The 22,710-nt window shown below is 39.0% G+C and overlaps 1 protein-coding gene across 1 annotated transcript in view; it reads left to right on the top strand.

Moving 5' to 3' along the window:
* The first annotated feature begins 3,028 nt into the window (after positions 1 to 3,028).
* Positions 3,029 to 22,710, top strand: part of LOC121528646 (metabotropic glutamate receptor 4-like) — a 380,875-nt gene continuing 361,193 nt past the window's right edge. The window contains exon 1 of the mRNA XM_041816187.1: positions 3,029 to 3,277. The gene's annotated coding sequence lies outside the window, so the exon portion shown is untranslated. The remainder of the gene's footprint in view (positions 3,278 to 22,710) is intronic.

Raw genomic sequence — 22,710 nt, 5'->3', positions numbered from 1 at the left:
ACACGTGGTGATAAATAATACATTTCAGTGATAGATTACAAAATAAGTTAAAACAGACAATAGTTTGGAAAGTGCAGAAGTAAATAGCAGATAAAGTGCTGAAAAGTGACTCACAATAACAAACTTATAATCACAGGCACAGTTTTCCCTAATTCAGTCCTCACATGAAGAACAAGCAGATGAACAATGTTGCTAGAGCACAAGGCATAATGGCTTTCAGTGCTTTGAAGGAAAGTAGATAAATAAGAAAGAACTAAGCCAAGAAGAGCCTTATAAATTAGAGTTAGCCAGTGCGTGTACCTGCGAGCACTCAGAGAAGGCCATCCAGATTTAGCATAGAGTTCACAGTGATGAGTGAGGCGACTACAACCAGTAACAAACTTCAGAGCGCAGTGATAGTCAGTATTCCAAGACTGAAGACATTTGGCTGAAGCTGTCATATACAGAACATCACCATAATCAAGCAACAGTAGAAAGGTTGCAGATACAAGATATTTTCGAGCTCTGAGGGAGAAGCAGGATTTATTTCTGTAACAGAAACCTGTTTTCACCCTGAATTTGGTGACCAAGTTGGCAATGTGTGTTTCGAACGAAAGCTCACCATTGATAAGAAAACCCAGATATTTATAATTAGGGACTAGCTCAATGGGTACACCTCGTGAAATTAAGATTGAAGGGATGCTCCTTGGTAACTCACTTTTATTTGAAAATACCATGAGTTTGGTTTTGTCAGCATTTAGAACCAATTTGAGCTTCTGCAGACGAGATTGGACAACATTAAAAGCAGACTGCAAAAAGCAGACTGAGGTGGAGGGTTGCTCAGAACCATGCCATGAATGTACTGATGGAGGAGAGAGCCACATTTAAAAGGGGCAGCAGGGATATGATAGGCTAACAATGGGGGAGTGGAGCAGTGCTGTTGGATAGGTGTGACCAGGTGATGTGGACAGCTGATTATGATTGGACAGAGAGCATGAATGAGGGAGTGCATGAATTAATGCATGAAAGAACTACTAAAGCTGCGTGTAGAATATGGTCTTCTTGACTGAACTTACACTAAGCTCCATTTGTGTTGACTTAAAAATCCAAGGCTCTATTTTTCAAGAGTAGTACTCAATCGCTTTAAGTATTTTTGTCATTGTACTCAAATAATTTGACATTCTTCCCTTAATCTGCAGTTTTCCCAGAATGCCTTTAGGCACTAGATACTTTGCACCATGAATGAAGTTACCCACTCAGTTAGGAAAGTCCCACCTGTGGGTTGAAAATTGCAAATTGCATGGATGATGACAAAAAGAGAGAGTAGGCCTACCTTCAGTCAAGTTGGCCTACCTTGGATGAAATTAACGGTTTTAATTACTAGTGATAATTTCAGTAGTTGAGAAACCTTTAGCTTTAAGAGAAGTACCTAAACAAGTTGTTCTAAGTTGGATTTAAACCATTTTTAAGTGTAAGAATGTTTCTACAGCTTAGTCAAACCGAAAAACTTGTAAACCTTACATAAATGTACAAATAAAATTGAGTTGATATAAGTTAAAATGGCTAAGTATACTACACACCAAATATTTTTAGGTCAGTGAATACTTGGCTAGCTACTTTAAAATTTGTAGGTTATCAGTTTCTGTTATTTTTTAGTTTTATTAATTCATTAGGGTAGTAAAAAATATAATTAATGTATTTACTTATGCTTAATAATAGCGTATAGTTATTATTAAATGTTTTGGGTATTTAATCATATGTTTACAGACATTCAGCTGTGGATATCAGACTCTGGAAATTGGTTCGTTAGCTTAGTTAGCTGTAACTTGAAGCTAGCAGCATATTGTCGATTTGTACTTTTAAGCTAGCAGCAGTTGGCAAATTATAAGTGCCAGTCCAGTGTTTTCCATAAATGAAACGTTTGACGGACATAATAACATTGTGGGAAGCAAGAATGTACACAAAGGAAGATAATAAAATAGGAGACAGGAGGTGTATGATAAAAGAGAGGGGAATTTTTAAAAAATAGAGGGGGAAATCTACATTAAAAGCACCACAAAAGAAGAGCAGCTGCTTTGGCTACATAGCCTACATTTTGGAGTTTGGGGGTCTTTATAATCATATGAAGTAGCCTATAACCAGGTAGATTTTGTGTAATTATAAAAACAAGTGAGTAAGATGAAGTTACATGACCCTGCTCCAGTGGAACTCCATGATTGGACTTCATATGTTCGTCAACGTCTACGCACAGCCTCACAGGCGCTTTGACAGTCAACATGCTGCATAGTCTGCGCAACAGCACCTGTAACGTTAGTCGACCCAGAAGCGTCATCTTTGAAACAATCACAGCATCCTCTGTTGCCACCGTGACATCTGAGCTGATTGCACGCTATCCTATTAAAAATCAAACTGAACCTCATAAACACGACAATAGCAAACTGGTCAAATTGATTTGTATCACCGTTTTCTGCGAATCCAAATCTTCTAATTGGCTTACAATCAGTTTTATTAAGTACCCTAAATAGTGAGATCTTTTACATTTAATTGGACCAAACAGTGCAGACAAGCTGGGTGATTTCCTGTGCGTTTGTCACATCACACAGAAAAATAAATGCACGAAACTGGAGTCAGAGCTGGGAGGTAAAAGACAGCAGGCGCCCAAATCTTCGCTGATATTCCACAAATGGAGGCGAAAGCTTCATGTCACACTTTGACTATGCAGCCACAGCCTTGGAGCTGGCTCTATTACATGCTGTAATCTGGCATTCACACCTTTTCTCCCCGTTCATTGATGGTGCATTTCTTTCCTGATAAAGGCGCTGTGCTGCGATGCGTTTAACATCAATCACATCCAGAGCGCAGGGCGCGTACAGTCTTCCGTCTATCAGCGGGAAAGTGCTCTCGCCTCGGGTGTGGGATATGTGCTTCTCTGCTCTGTTATCCCGTAAAAATCTCATCTCCTTCTCGCGGAAGCAGTCTAAGTGAGTTGCAGTAGTCTGGACGAGCCATTTATTTCCAATTCGCACGCAGAGGAAAGTTGGGACTTGAGACTTTCAGCACCACTTTTCCGTGGACAGCGCTCGCAATGCTTTTGAATGGATCGACGCAGCCTCGACAAGCGTGTGGAAATTCCTTTTGGATACTACTCTGAAACAATGTTTAGATGCTGGCTTTCGTAAAAGCCAGAATTGCTCGGGGAAAGCCTTCCTTCACGCATTGACAGACCAAACAAGATACGCTTTCGCTTTGGATATGGGTCACTTCTTATAAAAGCATTCTTCGTGGGCTTGAGATCGGGGTAAGTAAAGCCACACAAGCTGCAAAAATGGGTCATGTAAGGCAATAAGTGATTTATAAAACATCGTGACTTATATAAGTATTAAACGTGGAAAAGATACTGATACCATCCATGATACAGATCCTGCTTCACGCTTTACACTTGTCCATCAATTCTGCACCTTTTACGTCTGATAAATACTTTAATAAATACATGATTTATGATGTTATGACAGTTTTCAAAAAGCAGATATCATCTGTGAGTGCTACGCCCAGGAGTGGAGGTGCATTGATTGTTTTTACGCGTTAAGGCGCAGCGTTTTTGTGTGCCTCGCTGCGCTGCAGAGACGCCAGAAGTCTCACAGAAAACGATAAAAGAATGACTCAACACCCAAACTGCTGGAGCTACAGGCTTCAGATGTAATTAAATGTGTAGTATTGAAATCGCGGAGTTGATAAAAGAGTGTATACATCTTTCCCTCAGCACAAAACAAGCGAGTTTGAGAGTGGATGGATGGCAGCACCTCCACATTTATCTCATCTCCACCTCTCTGTCGGTGTCTCCCTCCTCAGCCCTGAAACAAGTTGAGTCACGTAGGGGAGCACCCTGGCTGGCTGGGTGGTGGTGGTGTTTTTGAGAGTGTGTTTATTGGGGAGGGTGGAGGAGGGAGGGAGTGAGGGGGAGAGATGGGAGGGCTGGAGGGGGGCGCGGTGTGTAAACCATCGATTGTCAGTCAGTGTGCTGTGCAGATGTGCAGCCTCCTGGCAGTGGCAGCAAGATGGGAGACAGTTCTGATGTGAGCCTGCTGTTACGTTGGGGTTTGTGTGTATCCCCCAGCAAACTTTAATAGCATTCTGGTTACTTTGAGGCTTGTATTTTGATGATAATGGGCTGGATTTGCATGCATGTTATTGTCTCTTGGCTACTAAAACAACACTGAAGGTTGTGGTCAAGCACCATAAGACAAGCCAAGTTCGCCACCATAGACAGAAACCCTGGTATTAATACTGCTTCCATTTTGGGTTTCTCCCTCAGGCCTTTTTGTGGGGCCGGAGATTAGCTATGTGCTATCTCACTCTCATAGCTCCAACTCATGGTGGGGGGCTGCAGCCAAATATGCCATTGTCTGCATTCCCTCTGAACTTACAGCCAAGAGGGGAAATGTTCCTCATATCAGCGGGTAATTATCTAAAGAGTCTGACTCAGCAAAAAGGCAGATTTTAATTCAATCTCTTCCAGCCTCAGAGCTCCCAGCAGATGGATTTTATGTCTAACGTTGGGTTATTCTTGTTGGCATGTTCTTCACAACAGTGACTGATAGCCTACCTGGATCTAGCTACAAAGCATGCTTAAGAAATCTCCCCTTGAGAGAGATTGGAAGGAATACTGTGTGTGTAGATTGGAGCTGCCAGGGAGAGAGGTGCAGGCAGGGCTTATTCAAACAGCCATAGATTTACTTTTCCGAGCCGTGCCGGGCTTATCTTGTCCTCCCGAGTTAGTTTAGCAAGTGCAGACTCAGCGTAAGACCTCTGCTTTGCCTGCTACTAAGTTCTCGTTAATATGTCATGGGCCAGGATGTAAGCAGCTATGGAGAGATACTGTAGCATTGCTTCTTTCTCTGCTTAATAATACACAAGCAGCACACTGTAGATTAGGTTGCAGGAAGGATACAAAGGCCTCTTTACATTTCACACAGTTGGCAAGGGGTCAAATCAAGAACACATCATTCATTTGATGGAAACTGTGATGATCAAAGTGATAGAAATCAGTCCAAGAGGAGGGAGAGAGGAGGTTTGATCTTGTTCTCTGGTCTGCAGAGGGACTCCTTCAGTATCCACATCTTTTACTGTAGCTGCTGCACCGATCCAAGAGCAAGGCTGCAATAAACAAACGTGTGCACTGTTTCCCAAAACAGACCGGTGGTTAAATTCCCCACAGACCTCCATGTGTTCCCTTTTTCTTACAAAGGCTTTTGCCGGAGATGGGGAAATGGTTTTTTTTTTTTGCTGCAGCGTATAGAGCCCAGGTTCCAGTTTCGCTCTTCTCTCGGCAGACGCCATCTGCTCACTGGGGAGGTTTTCCAAACAATCCCATAGTAAAGACAGGGAATAAGAAACATGGCTACACTTCAAACACAGCAAGCTCAGGGTTTTTTCTTCCTTGAGATGAAAAGGAGGCCCTTAATTTGAAAGAAAATTAAAGTGGAATACCTAAATAAACACATGACTAAGTAAAAAATACCTGCCCTGGTTTGCATGTGGACTATATTTGAACACTTTTAAACCCACAGGTTTCTCTTTTATTAAAGAACTCAATGCATTTTAGTCATCGTGTTTACATAAGTAGGAGGTTTTGAGTATTTCTTATTCTGTAGTATATGGACATTGAATTCCATTGATTTGAATTTTACTATAACATGGAAAATGCATATTAATGTTCTTTTCATTAAAAATACAAAACCTTGTTTAAAAAGTAAGAAAAAATACCTAAATGTATTCATTATGTAGTAAAAATCCACCATTTGTTTTAATTGTTTTGTTTTTAACTCTGTTAGGCACTTTATTAGGGCTATGTATGAATGAATGTATGAATGTTGTCTTGGCAACATTGCATGAGAACAGGACTGCTCAAACTACAGCCTGGGGGGGCAACTTTTATCAGCATGCAGCAAAGTATTATATTCTTACGTTAAAATTAAATATCAGAACATGATGTATTGCTCTTCTTTATTTCAACACCAGGTTGTGCTGTTGTGTTTATTCTGTACATTTTTGACAGGAGAAACATGTTGGCTTGCTTTTTTTCATGGATAAACTGAGGGTTCAATGTAAACGACAAATATACTGAGAAAAAAATGATAATAAACTTAGCACAAAATGTAAGGTGATTTGTTTTTGGTAGATTATTCCTTTGTTGTAACAATGCATCTTGGCAATAAATCTTATACTGTTGGAAGGTCTGTTTATTTCTTTTTAAAAGGGGGCCACATTTTTAAGGATCATGCATTTGTGGGATGAGCAGCAGAGCTGAGTTGCCAGTTATTCTGCCATTGACTCTTGTTTGGTGGATTGGATGATTGAAGTCTGAAAAAACAAGACATACTGGCAATTTAACAACTCATTTATTTCACAAACAGGAGCCTCAGTAGCATGTGGAAGAACCATTCTCTGTCACAACAGCCTGGCACCTCCTCCTCATGCTGGTCACCAGCCTGGACACACACTGCCGTGGGATGGCATCCCATTCCTCATCTAGCATTTGTTGATCACTCTGGCACAGACAGCAGGCCCAAGCTGATCCCAAGAGTGTTCAGTGGGGTTTAGCTCAGGACTGCTGGCAGAGAGGTCTCTGAAGGTCTCTGGTAAACCCCGCTTTGTGGCGGTGAGCACTGTCATCTTGGAGGATGGAGTTCGATCCCTGACTCTGGAGATATTGGATTACTACTGACTGCAGAATTTGGTCTCGATTTCTCTCTGCATTGAGATTGCCTCCAATGAGAAGCTTCGTTTTTCCAATGAGGGAGATGCCACCCTACACCATCACACTGCCTCCACCAAAAGAAATTACTCTATTGTTGAAGCAATCATCATAGTGTTCTCCACGTCTTCTCCACATTTTGACCCATGATCCAACTGCCATAGGCAGAATCTGGATTCATCACTGAACATAACAGGTGCCAATCAGGCACATGATTGTCAGCACCTGGGGGCACCAAAAGCTCAAAACAAAATTCAATAGCAACAGTTTTGCAGAGATTGTGCAAATTTTTCATGGACACACCCCACACACTCAGCTCTGCTGCTCATCCCAAAAATGCATGTTCCTTACAAGTGTGATATAACGTGAAAGGGAAATAAACAGGGTTTCCAACAATATTAGACTTAATGCCAAGAAGCATTGTTACCACAAGAAACTACAAAACACAAATTTCCTTATTTTTTGTGCTAAGTTTCTATCATTCCATAATGATCTAAAAGACTAAATGAAGCAGCAAATAGCAAAAAAATGTGCTTCCTAATTCTGCAATCTGCTTCATCTCATGGTCCAATTTAGAAAGTATTTGGGCTCATCATCTTCAAGCATCACCGCTCCTTTAAAAGTTTTGCAGCTTCTTGCAGTTTGCTCCTGTTGTGGGTCTGATTACTACCTTGCAAAGCTGATGGACTGGCCAGATTCCATGTCTGTTATCAGGCAGATCCATCTGGCAGAGCTTCAAGATGAAACGCTTGTTCCTGCCTGAGAATGACCTGGCAAATCAGAGTCATTACAGGGGAGCAGGGCGATAGCGATGAGTGTGGTTTAGTTTTACTGCAAGCCTGTGAAGAATGGCAGTGGGTGAAGAGATTAGCTTGGATGCAGCTGCAGCAGCAGATTTATGAGACAACATTTATTTATTTAAAGAAGAGCAAATAAGTATTTTGAAAGCTTGTTTTTCTCTTCTCCTGGCCAGCTTCCCTAACCTACCAACTGGCTCCACTGACAGTGAACAGCGATAACAGCTTTCATTGTGTAGTTTACTCCTTAGGGTGAGGCACTACTGGTGTTAATTTCTAAAATTATGACTGAAAAGGTTTGTCAAAAAAACTTTTTCATGAGGAAGATAATGATAATAAAAACTCTGAGGAAAAGAAAGCTTTTAAAGAGACTGAGACTAAAATGTTTGAGCTGGACTGTCAGAAACTCAGAATCCTTGATACTTCTCCAATGTTTGTATAATCTGAAAAAGCTGAAGAACAGAGGAGCAAGCAGAAGTGATATTAGTGTTTCATAGTTATTTTAATTTCTGACTTGGCTATTGCATTAGTACAAAGACAATAAATGTTTGACATAAAGTTACGACTTTATCAACTACAACAGGACAAAATGTTTTGGGGTTTTCATCAACTCAAGACATTTAAATGCCTACAAACTTTTATAATTTTATCAATAAAAAGCCCATGAAATCATCTCACCTAAGACATAAATGACTGCAGAGCTCAGTGGAGCTGTGTCTGTCTGTCAGCATGACTACAGTGCTGAAAAGGTGTCTGGGATTTTTTTATTCTCCTCGATTAGAGCAAAGTAATAGGCAGCTCAAGTTCATCGCAGGGACTTCATGTAGTTATTATGATTATGCTACAAAAGTAGACACAATTCTTCTGATTTATTGGAGCACCACATGCTTTCAAATTTTCAATGTTGAACCAAAAAACTAGTCCCTGCCATTTAACAGTCCTCCGCTTTAGGAGAGCAACTGAGTGCAGTAATTTTCAGTGAATCTGTGATGCTTTCAACAAACTGATCCAGCTGAGAAGGACTGACATTAATATGAGAGACTAAAATCTGACAACTAATAAACATTTTATCTAAAGTCTAAAATTGATGCTGAATATGAAATAGCTGTCAAAATTAACACTGACACCTACAACATCATGTGTTCTGTTGCTCTCTAATTAATGTGACAGACAGAATGTTCCTCCAATCTCCCTACAAGATGATGTTTTGAAACGTCCCGCCCTTCCCAAGCAGATCATGGGTTATAGTCCAGATGGATGTGAAAAATACCCCATGTAAGGGATAGGTGGAACTGTCGATCTGGCGTGTCAGGTTACTCTGAATGAGGAGATGGATGGTAGCATCTACCATGGACAGAAGGGAATTAGCAATAGCTAACCCTGCATATTTATCTTTTCTAGCCCTGTAATAGCATTTTTAATAATAAAAGGCACTGCCCCTTGTCAATAAACATTTTTATTATGAGCATGGTTTCCATCCTGCCCAGGGCTGGATCAAGTGGGAGCCAGGGCCCCTCACTAAAATCTGTTTGGCCTCCCCAGAATCCTCAACAATGACGAGCTATTAGCCTAGTCAGCCATTAATGCAAACATAGACTGTTTTCTTCTTTGAGTATATTATTTTACAGAGCATATTTTATCCCTCACTGAACTGGTTATTAACGGTTATACACTAAAGCTTGGTACACTGGTAGAGCCTTTTAAAGTAGTTTTGTAAGGCTGTAAAGTTTATTTTGTGTAGCACCTTTCACAGAGCGAGGTCACAAAGTGCCTCACAAAACATTACCATAAGAAAAATAAACTCTATAAAAGACAAAAAATAAAAATAATTTTATCGCATTACAGCAGGAAGGCCAGTTATTGTATGTTATCCTGGACCACTGACAATGGATAAATACCTACCTAATACTTGTCCTTGTAAAAGACTATCTCATACACTCACTGACCACTTTATTAGGTACACCTGCTTAGTGTTGTAGTCAAGACTACACAAGAGAGAGACCAAGAATCGCCTGAGACCAGAGTGCATGGAGACAAAGACAAGACTAAGACCGAGTCGAGACAAAGACTGAGACTATAAAGATCAATTTAAAAAGTCATCACAGGTTAAACAGCGAACGCTCTCTCTTTAATTTTAGCTTGCTTTTAATTCAATTTGACAGCAAAAACAAGATGTCTGCAACTCTGTTTTCAAAGCACCACAAAGCAAAAGTTTACAATCTTAGTAGATTTGTTCAACTAACTTCTTTTCAAAAATAAATCTTTGTTTGCATTAAAAAACCACTGACAAGTCAGAAGTTGTTTTTAATATCTAAAAATGTGATTTGTTTTCTAGATTTGTCTGGTGAATGATGCCTAAAACAAGTGCTAAGAGGCATAATGAGTAGAAATAAGATGGATTGGTTAGTTAAGGTCTGAGTTTTTGCAGGTGTTTGACACATAAGGCACTTAAATAGATCTCCAAGGAGGCATAACATTTAGTGAACTAACAGCAGATGATTTAAGCCAAATTACAACATTAATCAATCGGGAAACTAACCTGGCATGAAAACCTTTCATACACAGCATTTGGGAAAGGGCAGAGGCTTTGAAAAAAACTGGGAAGGTGATTGTATGAATGTTCTGTCTGTCACATCTTTATGGGCCAATCAGAGCATACACATACACATACACATCATACACATTTCCCAGTAATTTGGTCCTACTTATTGACTTCCATTGACTGGTATAAATTTCACACATAGCATAGAAACAACATGTAGCTTATACTGTTTTTATCTTGAAAATGAAAACCCTTGATCTGAGAGCAGTAACAGTCAAGTAGATGCATTAATTAGTAAAATAACTCCCTTTATTTATGCACCAGCAGTGACATATTCATTCAAAAGTTGTTTCATCCCTTAATCCCACTATAAAGACCTTTTATACAATACTTGTGGATCAATATGTCTCATATGGAGCGAGATATATAAGGAATTATGTTCCCATCAGAACAACTATACATGCACTCTTTGTTTTGTGCTAGAATAGACCATTGACATTGAGTAAGAGGGTACAATAGGCTGATAGATGCAAGCTTAACTTGTGTCCTTGGATCTGGAAATTGCTTTTTTAATTCTACTGTTGCATTTATGCATTCGAGTTTGCATTACTGCAAAGCAGCAATTGTTAGGAATGATTTATCATAAACTTTAACCAAGTGGTATGAATTTCACATGTAAAATGTAGACAGCATGCTCATTATTTATTAAATGAAAAACAAACTTAAGATGGAAAATAACCAGGAACCTTAAAACATGTGACTAACCAAAAATTCAGCACACGTACGCACATGCCATCTTGTTGCGTTAGCTGGAGAACTCTATAGTATTCCTTATCATGCATGTTTTTATGCATTTGATATGATGAAACAGAATGAAAATGTGTTAAATTATTAATTCCAGGAGTTAATGAGCACAGCTTCGCCTCTACCTTTGGCACCCACTGAGAGGATGACTTATTTAGAATACAGCTACAAGTGGAAATAACATTTTAAGATGGAGTCGTCTTTTATCTATGACTTTATACACCTCATTGTTTTCCTGTGTTATAATTATATCGGTAGTCTTTTCACACACCTAAATGTTTGCCTTTTCATGAGTTATCAAACAGAAAAAGACATGATAATCTCATAAAGTCACACTATTTTGAATTTAGCATTAAGCTGCATACAAAGAAAAGCAGCAGGTAGAAATCAGACCTCCCAAACAGTTCAGTGATACATCTATTAGGGTGATTTCCCTCCAAACTTTGACTTTCACTGACTTGCATGAATGCCACAGTGCATAGAGTAGCATTTTCTTTTTCAAAGAAACTGTTTTTGCAAGAGAAAATTCCTTGAAAAATTGACATGGCTAAATTAAATCTCCAATTTTTGTCATGCTATCAGGTGCATGAAAAACCAAGGGGTAGGTTGTTTTATTGATAAAACAGTTGCATGATATAACCAAAATAATATGCTTAGCAGAGATAAATTTCTCATTCGAAATGCCTCATAGCAGATAAATGTTTTAAATCTCTTGTGAATCTAAAAAGCTAGTGCCTCTGCACATAAGTCAGGGCCTCAAAACTGTTCTTTAGTACTATTTAAATGCATTTTTTTATTTGCAGCATTCCCTTTATAAAGCTTTGTTTCCTTTGTTATTTAATCATTTTAGGCCAATCAGATGTGAATGTGATGATGATGTCATCAGGGGTGTAAAGGTGCTAATATGTGGAGGCAGGCCTAATAATGATGACAGCATGATGATGATTTGAACTACAAACAGCTGTTGCTTTAACCAGAATTAGTCAGGCAGCTGTGTCAGATGTCGCCACTTTGACTTTGGTAATTGATCAATGTAGCATTAAAAGTTTTTTTAAGACTTTACGCATCCTCAGAATATCTATAGAGACAATAACCTCAGGGAGACAAAGAGATGAAATTTCTTATTAAAAAAAATGTAATTCCATTGAGTTTATACATTTCAAAATGCTGAAATGGCGTTGTTCTCCCCTTTTTTTTCCAAGAAAGACCCTCTAGACACCCACTCTAACTTTGGCCCCCCCCAGAATTTTGGCTTTCATGAAGCCCCTGATAATATGAAGATTCGGCTGCATGATTGCTGCAGAATGGTGAGTCATCTCTAGCTCCCCAGTGTCATCACCATCGTAGCGTGGCAGCACGGCACACATAAACACAAAAATGCTTTTCTGGCTCAGTCCTGTTACAACAAATATATGCACAGAAAATAATACTTTTTTCCTCAGACTAATTTACCTCCTATTTCATGAATTTTACATGTGTTAGTGAGCAGTATTAACCTTGCAAAGCAGATGAATACGCGTTTCTGTGTTTCTCACTGGCGAATCCATCTTGCAAAGCTCCTGTCTGAACAGTTTAGGCCCAGTTAGAAAGTGACAGGACCAATTAGCATCAAGGGACAGAGTTGTGAGTGCAAGACAAGTGCAAGACATTAGCGTGGATGCTGCTAAAGCGCCAGTTTAACAGAACTTTACAACATTTCTTTGTTAAAACAAGAACAAAGAACAGCAGTGAGTTGTTTTCTTTTCAACAACAACAAAAGTCGTGTACTTACATGTCTACAGTCACCATGGTTCGTATTATGCAGTTCTCTATGAAGTTTACTCCTCGGTAGTCACACCTCAGTAGCTGCTATGTCACATGTTTTGTTGCTCCGATTGGCCCGTAAAGATGTGTCAGACAGAACATTCATCCAATCACCCTCCCAGTTTTTTCAAAGGCTCTGCCCTTTTCCAAATGCTGTCTATGAGAAGTTTCCCAGATGGATGTGTGAAACAAATCCATCTGGCGTGTCAGGTTAGAGCTGTGTTGGGTAGCATTACTTTTAAACTAAATCGTTAGATTACTTCTGCGTATCTCTTGAACCCTTTAGCCGCTCATTTCACTTGTTAGTTTTAAAAATAATATATGGTGGCTGCACGTCTGCTGCTGAATGTGTAGACTCTCCTGTCATTTAACAGTGTAATTTGCGGCCCATAATCTGCATCTCTGCAGCCTGATAACATCACTAACAGACATAAAAACCTTTACAGCTCTTTGATATACTCACAGTGTGACAACAAACTAGGCCGAGTTATAAAGAATCACACAAACGCTGTGTGTAATAACCGTGCATAATTGAAACCACTGAGCAGCTGATTCAATCAGAATTATGCAACATGAGTTTTTAAACTTAGGTTTCTCCATAGGATTACTTTAATTGTAAAGCTAACGTGTTACGTCACTCATTACAACAAAAAAGTAATCTGATTACTCTCACAGATTACTTTGTAATGCTTTACCCCCAATACTGGTAGTTAAACATCCCATCTAAGTGCACAGTTAATGGAGGGGACAGGCTGACATTTCTGTGTCAAAAGTTTATTTTTTTTAAAAATGGAAAGATGTAATTATTTCCAAAATGGCATCATGAGTTTGTCTTTAATATTCAGCTTTGAGAAAATATTTGTAGGTTTTTACAGCCTATCAAAAAAAACTTTCTATTTCATTTTTAACTGCTTGCAACATCCAAAACCCAGCAATTATATTAAATGTTGAAAATGAAAACTTCTTGTGTACCCCATGTACAGAGGCTGTTATTGGCTGAGTGCTGATGTGTAAGTCCATGATGATTCAAAGAAGTGGGCTGTGGTGCTAAACGATGTCAGAGAAGCCGCTATGAATACCGTGGCTCTGTTCGCTCACCAGCAAAACTCAGTTAAATGAATGATTAACACAAGAGTTTTTCACAATAACAGTCTGTAGCTGATATTTTTCTGAATGACCACATCAGAAAATATGGTATAGAAGCTTGACACATATTAGCAGGAGAGAATTGAAACTTACAACTGCAGACAAATAAGAGAACACAGAGATTTATAAAATCATTTTTTCTGTGGTCTTATGCACATATGTGAGTTGAATATGCCATGACAGTTGTGTTTAAAGGAGAGAAGGGGTTTGTAACACCTAAATATGCATTTAAATTTGTTAATTCTTTCCGTTTTGTAACACTGTGATACCGCAAAGGACAAAAAGAAATGTCCAAATATAAATTTTAGGCTACCTGTAGCCCCAGAATGAAATAAAAGAGTAAATTCATGCATAAATATGTGACCTAATGACAAAATCTGCCCTCCTCTGTGTCCTTATGTTACATGAGCATATGCCCTTGAGCTGCATTAGCATAAGAACTACATTTTATCCCTTGTCATGTAGGGTTTTTTGTATTTTATATGTTGATAATGTCAGAAAATGTGTCAAATATTTCCACATATTTAGGAATGCAGTCTATGAATATTATTTAGTCCCTGCTATAAAAAAAACGTTTATGTGTGTTATCATATTTTTATGCTGAAGGATGCAAATGTAACTTTTGTCCTTGTAATCTCATGTAAACAGACTTTTCTTCTCTTAAAGTTCCTCTCTTTCAATTTGTGCATTAGGGGGTATATTAAGGGTAAAGCAACAGGTAGAAATTACACCTTCAAATGGCATTTTAATGTCTGTAATACATCTTTTCCAGTAATTTGCTCCCAAACATTGACTTCCATTGACGAGTATGAATTTCACACATAACATGGATTCCGCCCCTTATTATATTCCCTGACATATCATTAATTCTGAAACAGCGTGGAGAAACGATTTCAAATTATTAAGAATGGACAGAAACAACAACAGAAAGATCCAGAAGAGCGATGCTGTGTGTTTCCTGACTCATCACACTCACAGACTCTTCCTGGGGCAGCGCTGTGTGAAATGGAGTGTGAAATGAGTGCACTTAACATCCCTGCAGTGGATTATACACATTATCTTACACCAGGGTTCGAGAGCATCCAGCCTCTCGCCCTGTGAATCTGTCATCAAGTTACTTTCACCTTTACTCAAGTCCAGATAATGTTCCCAGCATGCTCCGGGCCATCCATCTCTGCCTGAGATCAAGATACGAGTAAATGATACCTCGAGATAATATTTAGAGTTTACTTGAACTGACCTAGAGCATCGAGCAGGGCTGGATTCTTTTACATCTCATGATTGTCAATCAACAAAAACTGACTTTCTTATCATCTTCCTCCCTCTTAAATACAAACCTCACATCTAGTGATTGTAGTATGACTGTCATGTTGATAAAAGATATAAAAAAGAGATATCTATCACCTTCAGTTACATGAATTATGGATAACGCTTCGATTGAAGTCACTAAAAACAGCTCAGAGCACTTTCCTACCCATGAAACAAACAAAAGAAGGTTAATGCTAATGTATTGAGCATTTTAGGGCTATTTTGTTCTTTATAATGTGTTGTTGTCTTCTTCATTTGGATGACTGGCAGAACACAAAAGATGCATTCTGGGAATATATGTAAATGGAAAATGTTAAAACTTAAAAACTGAAATGTTATTCTCTGTTTTGATGTTTAAGCCACAACAGTGTCATTAAATGTGATTCTAATAGTTTACAAAGACAAACAGAGCAGTTTCATAAAGAAAACAACAAACAGTCCGAAGAAAAGATGCTCAGCTGGTAGGTTGGGACCCAAAAGTAGGTCGCAGAGCTGCTTTCAGTGGGTCATAAATGTGTGCCTTGAAACATAACATTGTTGGCTTATTTATCTTGTTATCTTTGGGTATGAAAGCTGGTTTTCCTATGACAAGTTCTCAAGAAACAACTGAAATTGGCATGCTTATCACTGGAAAGGAATAAATGAAGCTCAGCGTTAGTTCATGTAGGACATGGTAGTCGTATGCCCAGCTGTGATCAGCTGAGAGCCAATCACAGCTCTTCCTCTCAACAAGCAGTGTATTGAAATACAAAGTACATCTCACTGATCCCTGCATGCATTGATGCTGATGCACCATGACCATGCTGCTGCTGCTAGTAAAACTTAACCTCCTCCACCCCAGCCTCCTCCTTTATAGCATAAAGCTTGTTACACCCTCATATTCATGCTACCATGGATTGATTGCTTTTTAACTATTTTTATTGTATTCAGTATGCATTATTGTATATATATCTATCCATATGTCTCTAGCCATGCGCTCCCTGGAAAGTCAAAGCATGCTGCTTTCAACAATTATATTATGTTGGAATTTGAGCCAATAAATATTGAGTAGCAGTTGATTAAACAGCAGCTATTACAAAGGAGGAAAGAGGATAGATTGGAGGAGATAGAAAGTATGGTTGCTGAATCAGCTGAGGCAGAGGATGGCTAATGTTTTTGCACTCACTTGGATGCTTTTAGATTCCAGCAAGTGAAACTGACTACTTTTATCATTGTATGCAGCCATTTATCTCATACTGGGTCAGTGTTTTCCCAAACTTTTATTCTGTCGACCCACTTCTCACAAGGCACCAGCCATCACACCTCAACAACGTAGTTTTCTGTACATTATTGCTTATCAGGACTGGTGTCTGCGCTGTCCTTGTCTGGTTGGTTGAGCTGATGACTGATGCTAGCTTGGATGTCATTAACAATGGACTCAGTCAAGTCCTGACCTGTCTCTTTCTGTTTTTACAAGCCTGGAAGAAGCCACGTCACCTCTGCCATATAGGCTTGCTTCACATGCTTAACCCCTTGGGCCTTCAGGGTCTGTCTGGGCTGGAACAATGCCTTTCTTTTTATTAGCCAAACATCAATAACTGTGACTTTTGCTCTTTTGCCATCCAGTGGCTGGTGGAGTCTTGTTTTGTGTTTTATTACTGTGGAGAGGGTGAGTATTAAAGAGTCCCCATGTGGCTATAAAGTGTACTGCAGTCATAAATTTTGCATTAAATGCTGTAAAGCAAAGAAATGCTGAAAATTGTTCTGGCAACACTAAAAGAATCTCCAACCTTGGGTCCCAACCCAGACTGTGGGAATGAGTGCACTAGAGCATTGGTTCCCAACCCGGGGTCTGGGACCCCTCAGGAGGGGCACCAAAGATGCAAGGCTTTGTCTACTCTGAGGCTGCCAAAATTAGATTTAGATTTAGATTAGCTTGTTCTTCTCTTTAGGGGCATGCCTGAATAGAAAGGGCATTGGTTTCCAATTTGGGGTCCAGGATCCCTCACCAAAGATTTAAGGAGGGACGTGACGCTAGGTCTGTTTTGAGGTTGTCAACATTACATTTGCACATTGCAAGTAAAACCATAATAAATGCTAAATAAATAGGTTATACCCTTGGTTCTCAACTGGTGGGTCAAGCCATATTTAATGTGCGCCCATAAATGTATGCCAATAAAAAAATTTTTTGCTAATGGTCTATAAGACGCTTTTATCTTGAAGGATACATCTACATCTATTTGCTCCATGATATCTTTAGATCCATCTCAAGCCCTAGATTCTACATTTTACATTATAAACTAGATGATATTATCAGCGTGATATTGTCAGATATTAGCTTTAAAATGTAATCATCAGTATCAACAGATATGAACATTTCTGTCAATATTTCCCACTGATATATCAGCTATCAGCTAACATCAGCCTATACTGGCTGTAAGTATCAACTATATGAGTAAGTCTGTGGAGTTTTAGGCAGGTGCAGCAGACTTACTGTATGTCAGCCAGGTCCTTTTCTTTGTCCGTCTTCACACCTTAAACTTAAAAGTGTTTTCAAGGACTGACGTTTTAGGTCTGATCTCTGGTCTAATATTGGTAATATCTGCCAGTTTCAGCAAAAACACTTGGTTATGATTAGAAATGTAAGAGATATGGGTCATGATTTTTTGTGAAGAAGGTGGCGGTGGGTCCCGAGGCCAGACCAGTCGAGAACCACTGGTTTCTTTGGTGAGAAAAACATATGTGACCATTTTCTTAGGGTATCGTCAATGGACCAATCAAATGGATGTTGATTTTTGACAGCATGTTAAACATTTTTCAGTGTGGTTCTTTGTGAGGCTTGTCTTCAATACAAGGAAAAATGGTTTGGAACCACTGGCCTAGGGCAATATGGGTCCTCTCAAAACTTGATTGGCCATGCCCAGTGCCACTCCAAGATCATATGATTTATCAAATCATCAGTGTATTGGTTGCTGCCATTTGCTTGGCTGATTACATTTGTGGTTTAATGAACAGTTGAACAGGTATACCTAATGAAGTGGTCAACGAGTCTATATAGCTCCGTAGAGCTAATAACCCTCTGTGGGTTTGTGACAGTGGCTGTCATTTTGACATCACACTTTAAATTTAACATACTCTGATTTAAAAATTGTATTATAACTGCCTCAAGTTGGTATTTTTGTGACACAAGCATACTTCACAGATTGGCCAGAACAAAATGAAAAGAACTTCAGGCGATGGCTCTTTATTGTTCATATTTTAAATCTTTAATCAGAGATAATCTTGCTTGTCTCATCTATTGCATTAATTTTGGTTAGCCTTAAAATGAGACTGACTCATAACTTTCTCATTTTACGTGTTACATCTTTACAGTGTTCACACAACAGAAAATGATGCCATGAACCGATAGCTTTTGCTGAGACCTTTTCCCAGATAAAATTGTACTTCAAATTCATTCGGCTGAATTACACATTTATGAGGAAAGAGCCCTTGAAGAAATATCTATCAGACCAAGTTAAATCCACAAAATCAAGATATTAGATCTCCACAGTCTCCTTCCTCTCCTCCCACTGCCCTTAACTGCCCTCCAGCTCCCTCCATGCCACTTTTCAGACCACTAAACCCACATCCTTTCCCTCCCAATATTTCCTCTTCTGCATCACTGGACCACATTAACATACAGACATGGGCATTTCCAAGACAAAATATATTAACATGCAGCACCTGAATAAATTTTTCACCTCTATGGGAAATTATGGCTGCCATAAAAGGGGCTGCAGTCTCCTGTATTTCCTTCTTTTTCCCCTCACAGACTGACAGATACGAGGGTATACCAGAGACAGAGAGAGAGCTCTGACAGCACCGTTGTTACAGCTGCCTCCTATTTTCCCCAATTATCACCTGTAATTCTGCTTCCTTCTATTCGTGTACGATGTGTTAGATTTGCAGGGATCTGCAAAAGCCCTAGGCCGATATACAACACATTTTATTTACACTTTTCCCCTTGACAAAGAGTGATTTCCGGTTATTTTCTCAAGATATCGATGTCTTCATCTTGTATCCTTGGAGATGCAAAAAGCACAAAGAACACATAGAAACAGGCTTAGCGTATCTCATGGTACGTGGTGGTCTGACCTTTCACAATGAGATGCCTACTTTTTCTTCAGAGATAGAGAAATGAATTAATCCACTGTAAAGGGAAAACATGGGTATGGATATATTTCACATCCACCTTGGAAACCTCTCATACAGAAAGTTTAGGAAGAGCAGGACTTTCGAAAAAATCTTGGACGGTGATTGGTCGAACATTCTGTCCATCATCTTGTGTGGGCCAGTCAGAGCAACAAGACACAATGAGGTTGTAGGCATGCTCTGGCAAGTTATGTGGTTCTTTGCTCCTCTTTCAATAAAGAAATGCTATCCAGATCTGATCAAATCTATTGCTAAAGCTACATCCAAGCTAATAGCTCAGCTGCAGTCTTGACTACTGGCTCGCCGTTGCAAACTCAAGCCAAAGCAGGCCGGGAGAAGAGCAAAAACATCTTTTCTCTCATGAGCAGTGGTGGGTAGAGTACACAGTTACAGTACTCAAGTAAAAGTACTGTTACTTAGCAATAATAACTACTCAAGTAGAAGTAAAAGTACTCATAAAAATAAGTACTTGAGTAAGAGTAAATAAGTACCTTGTCAAAAAACTACTCAAGTAGTGAGTAACTTCATTTTGTGCAATTTATTAAAACGTATTGCATTACAACATATTATTCAGGGGTAGTAATGTAAACTGCACATTGTCATGAATAAAATGGCATAACTTGCCAAAATAGTGACAAGAAATAAAAAATGTGACTTAATACTTAAAGCAGCAGTCGAGTTATGTTTGTTAATCACAGTTATGAGATGAAAAATTCAATATAATGAGAACAAACAGACTCTTTCTCTCACTATAGTTATGTTATTTCTACAAGATGGTTTAATCTCTCATACATGAATTTGTATCACATTATATTTATTTTATCATGTATTAATGATTTTTGGCTCATATTTATGAAATTAATCTTACGAACTGTCCTCCTCTCTGACTTTTGGCCTTTTTTTTATTTAATCTATACTTTTTAGCTCTAATTTATGAATTCTTATCCTGGTTATCACTCAACAAATTCAGCAAGCCAAAGTGAAACTTATTAAACCAAAGGCAACTTTATCCCACTAGCCCCATGTTATAACCATGTTAGGTATGATCACTGATATAAGAGTTATGCCACACACACATGATAATAGTATCACCTACGACGTAAGGTTAAATAATGCCATGTAAAATCACATTTGTGGCAGAGTTGCATAGGTGATTGGACACAGGTCATCATTTATCACTGACACAACTGTGTCTTTGCAGTCCGCAAGTTAAAACAGAGATCGGAATTTGCACGTTTTGCTAACCAGCAGTGCAGTCGTTAGCTTGTTTAGCTTTCTTACCATAACGTGCTTTCTTAGATTTGATATGCTATTTTTGAAGCTTGAGATTTCCAGCGGTTTAGGTAGACACAGTAGGCAGCGCATTATGTGGCTGTTGTTCCCTGTCATTTGAGGCTCTGTCCACATGGAGATGAAAACAATATATTGCCGTTTCGTTTTTAAAAAGTTATCCGTAAAGACGGCATCATTTCAGGAAATATCCACGTAAGCATGAAACCACTGGAAACGACTGAAAACACCGTAGTGCCTGTGCCAAGCCTGTACGTTGCGTTGTGTTGCTGCCACGGAAATTCACCAAAAGAGAAGAAGAGCATCACAGAAAAATGACACAAACTTTGTTCTAGTTGCCCTTCTGGTTGTTCTCCGTGTTATATCAAAGAAATCTGATGCATTTCTTATCAAACTGCCACTATTATAGATACACCAGAGCTAATTGCTACATCGGTGGAAGCCATTGCTACTAGCTTCCAGTACAACTAAACAGCGCCATAGCTACCACCATGTTCTCTTTAAAATGCTAATTGTTCAGATCCATACTCAGACCAGGCAGAAACATTTCAGACTGGAGCTTTGCTAGATGGATTTACATGATGACAAACATGAAATCTTGCCAATCCTGACTTGATGTTGTGAATATTAATCATGTTCAGTATTCATGATCTGGTATCCTGCTGTGTGGGAGCATGCAAAGTATGCTCTGGTTATTTTCAAGTGTAATGGTTCAATAGCCAGCCAGGAAGTGAGCTGACTGAAGGAAGAAACAAAACAAGCACAGCCATGGTGGACCAGCTTGTTGAGCTTGTTGTTGTGTTCGAAACCACACTCTCATCCCTTACTCCCCATCCAGCAGCATGTAGTGGACTTTATAGTGGATGATTTCGGACACTTCTCTAGCAGGCAATGACGTAATCGCCGTCTCACAACTAAAATGTTTAGCAACAATGGCTTGTGGATTTCCATGACAACAGATGAGGATTGAAATTCACTGTAGAACTTCACTGAAAACTGATTCTAAATGTAACGTTTTTTCACTAAATAGTATTGTTTTAGTATTGTTCACTAAAACAATACTATCCATCCATTATCTTTGCCGAAGAAGAAGTGGGGTACACCCTGGACTGATCACCAGTCAATCACTGGGCTGAGATGTAGAGACAGACAACTAGGCACACTCACATCCACACCTACAGTCAATTGAGAGTGATCAATTAACCTAATGAGCATGTCTTTGGTGGTGTGAGGAAGCCATGCATGCAGAGGAAAAGCATGTAAACTCTGCACAGAAAGGCGCTGACTGGGAATCGAACAAGGGAACTCCTGCTGTGAGGCAACAGCCGCCATGCAGGCCCCAAAAAATAATACTAATAGATAAAAAAGTTTTGTGACACTAATGGCAAAAAAAAAAAGATTTTTTTTTTGCATGCTATGACTTATTTTTGCATAAAGATGATTGTCTCATGTCTTACAAGCATCATAGCGGGAAAAAAGTTCCTTGATTTTGAATCCTTCACACTTGATTACAGATTAAATACTTTGGTTTAAACCAAACAAAAAAGCCTAAAAGATGTTTTAATTTGTGTTCTTGAGCTCCTCTCGTTCGTTCATCATGTTTTAGATCAGCAACCACGATGCATGGTAGTAAATATTGCTGGGCTAATGACCATCTGTTGTTCACCACTTTTCACAATGCATTGTAGGATAGAATGAGTGCACTCTATAATGAATAACAATGCTCACTCAGAGTTTGGACATCACTACAAAATGGCACATTCACTATATCATGAACAAGGAGTGATTTTGGACACAGCCAATGACAAAGATGTTGTCTTGATTATATTGGTGTTAGACAGTATTCGTTTCACTCTTATCATCCCTGATCAGCTCATTTTTATTTTATCTCATCACTATCCAGTTTTCAAGAAACAATAAACTATACTTCCTGTTTTCATGACTACATGTATTTATACTCAGTTATTTCTGAAGTGTAAACTGGATTACAGTGATACAGCATTGAGCTAAACTTGTGCTTGTCCTTTATTTCTACTTGATGTTTTCCAACTTACCGAACTATCTATAGCAGTAGATACTTTTCTGACTTGTTCTTTTAGTTTAGTTTTGGCCTGAGT

This window comes from Cheilinus undulatus, linkage group 3, assembly GCF_018320785.1.
Source record: "Cheilinus undulatus linkage group 3, ASM1832078v1, whole genome shotgun sequence".
Lineage (NCBI taxonomy): Eukaryota > Metazoa > Chordata > Actinopteri > Labriformes > Labridae > Cheilinus > Cheilinus undulatus.
The sequence above is the reverse complement of the archived record's forward strand: the minus strand, read 5'-3'. Positions and strand labels throughout refer to the sequence as shown.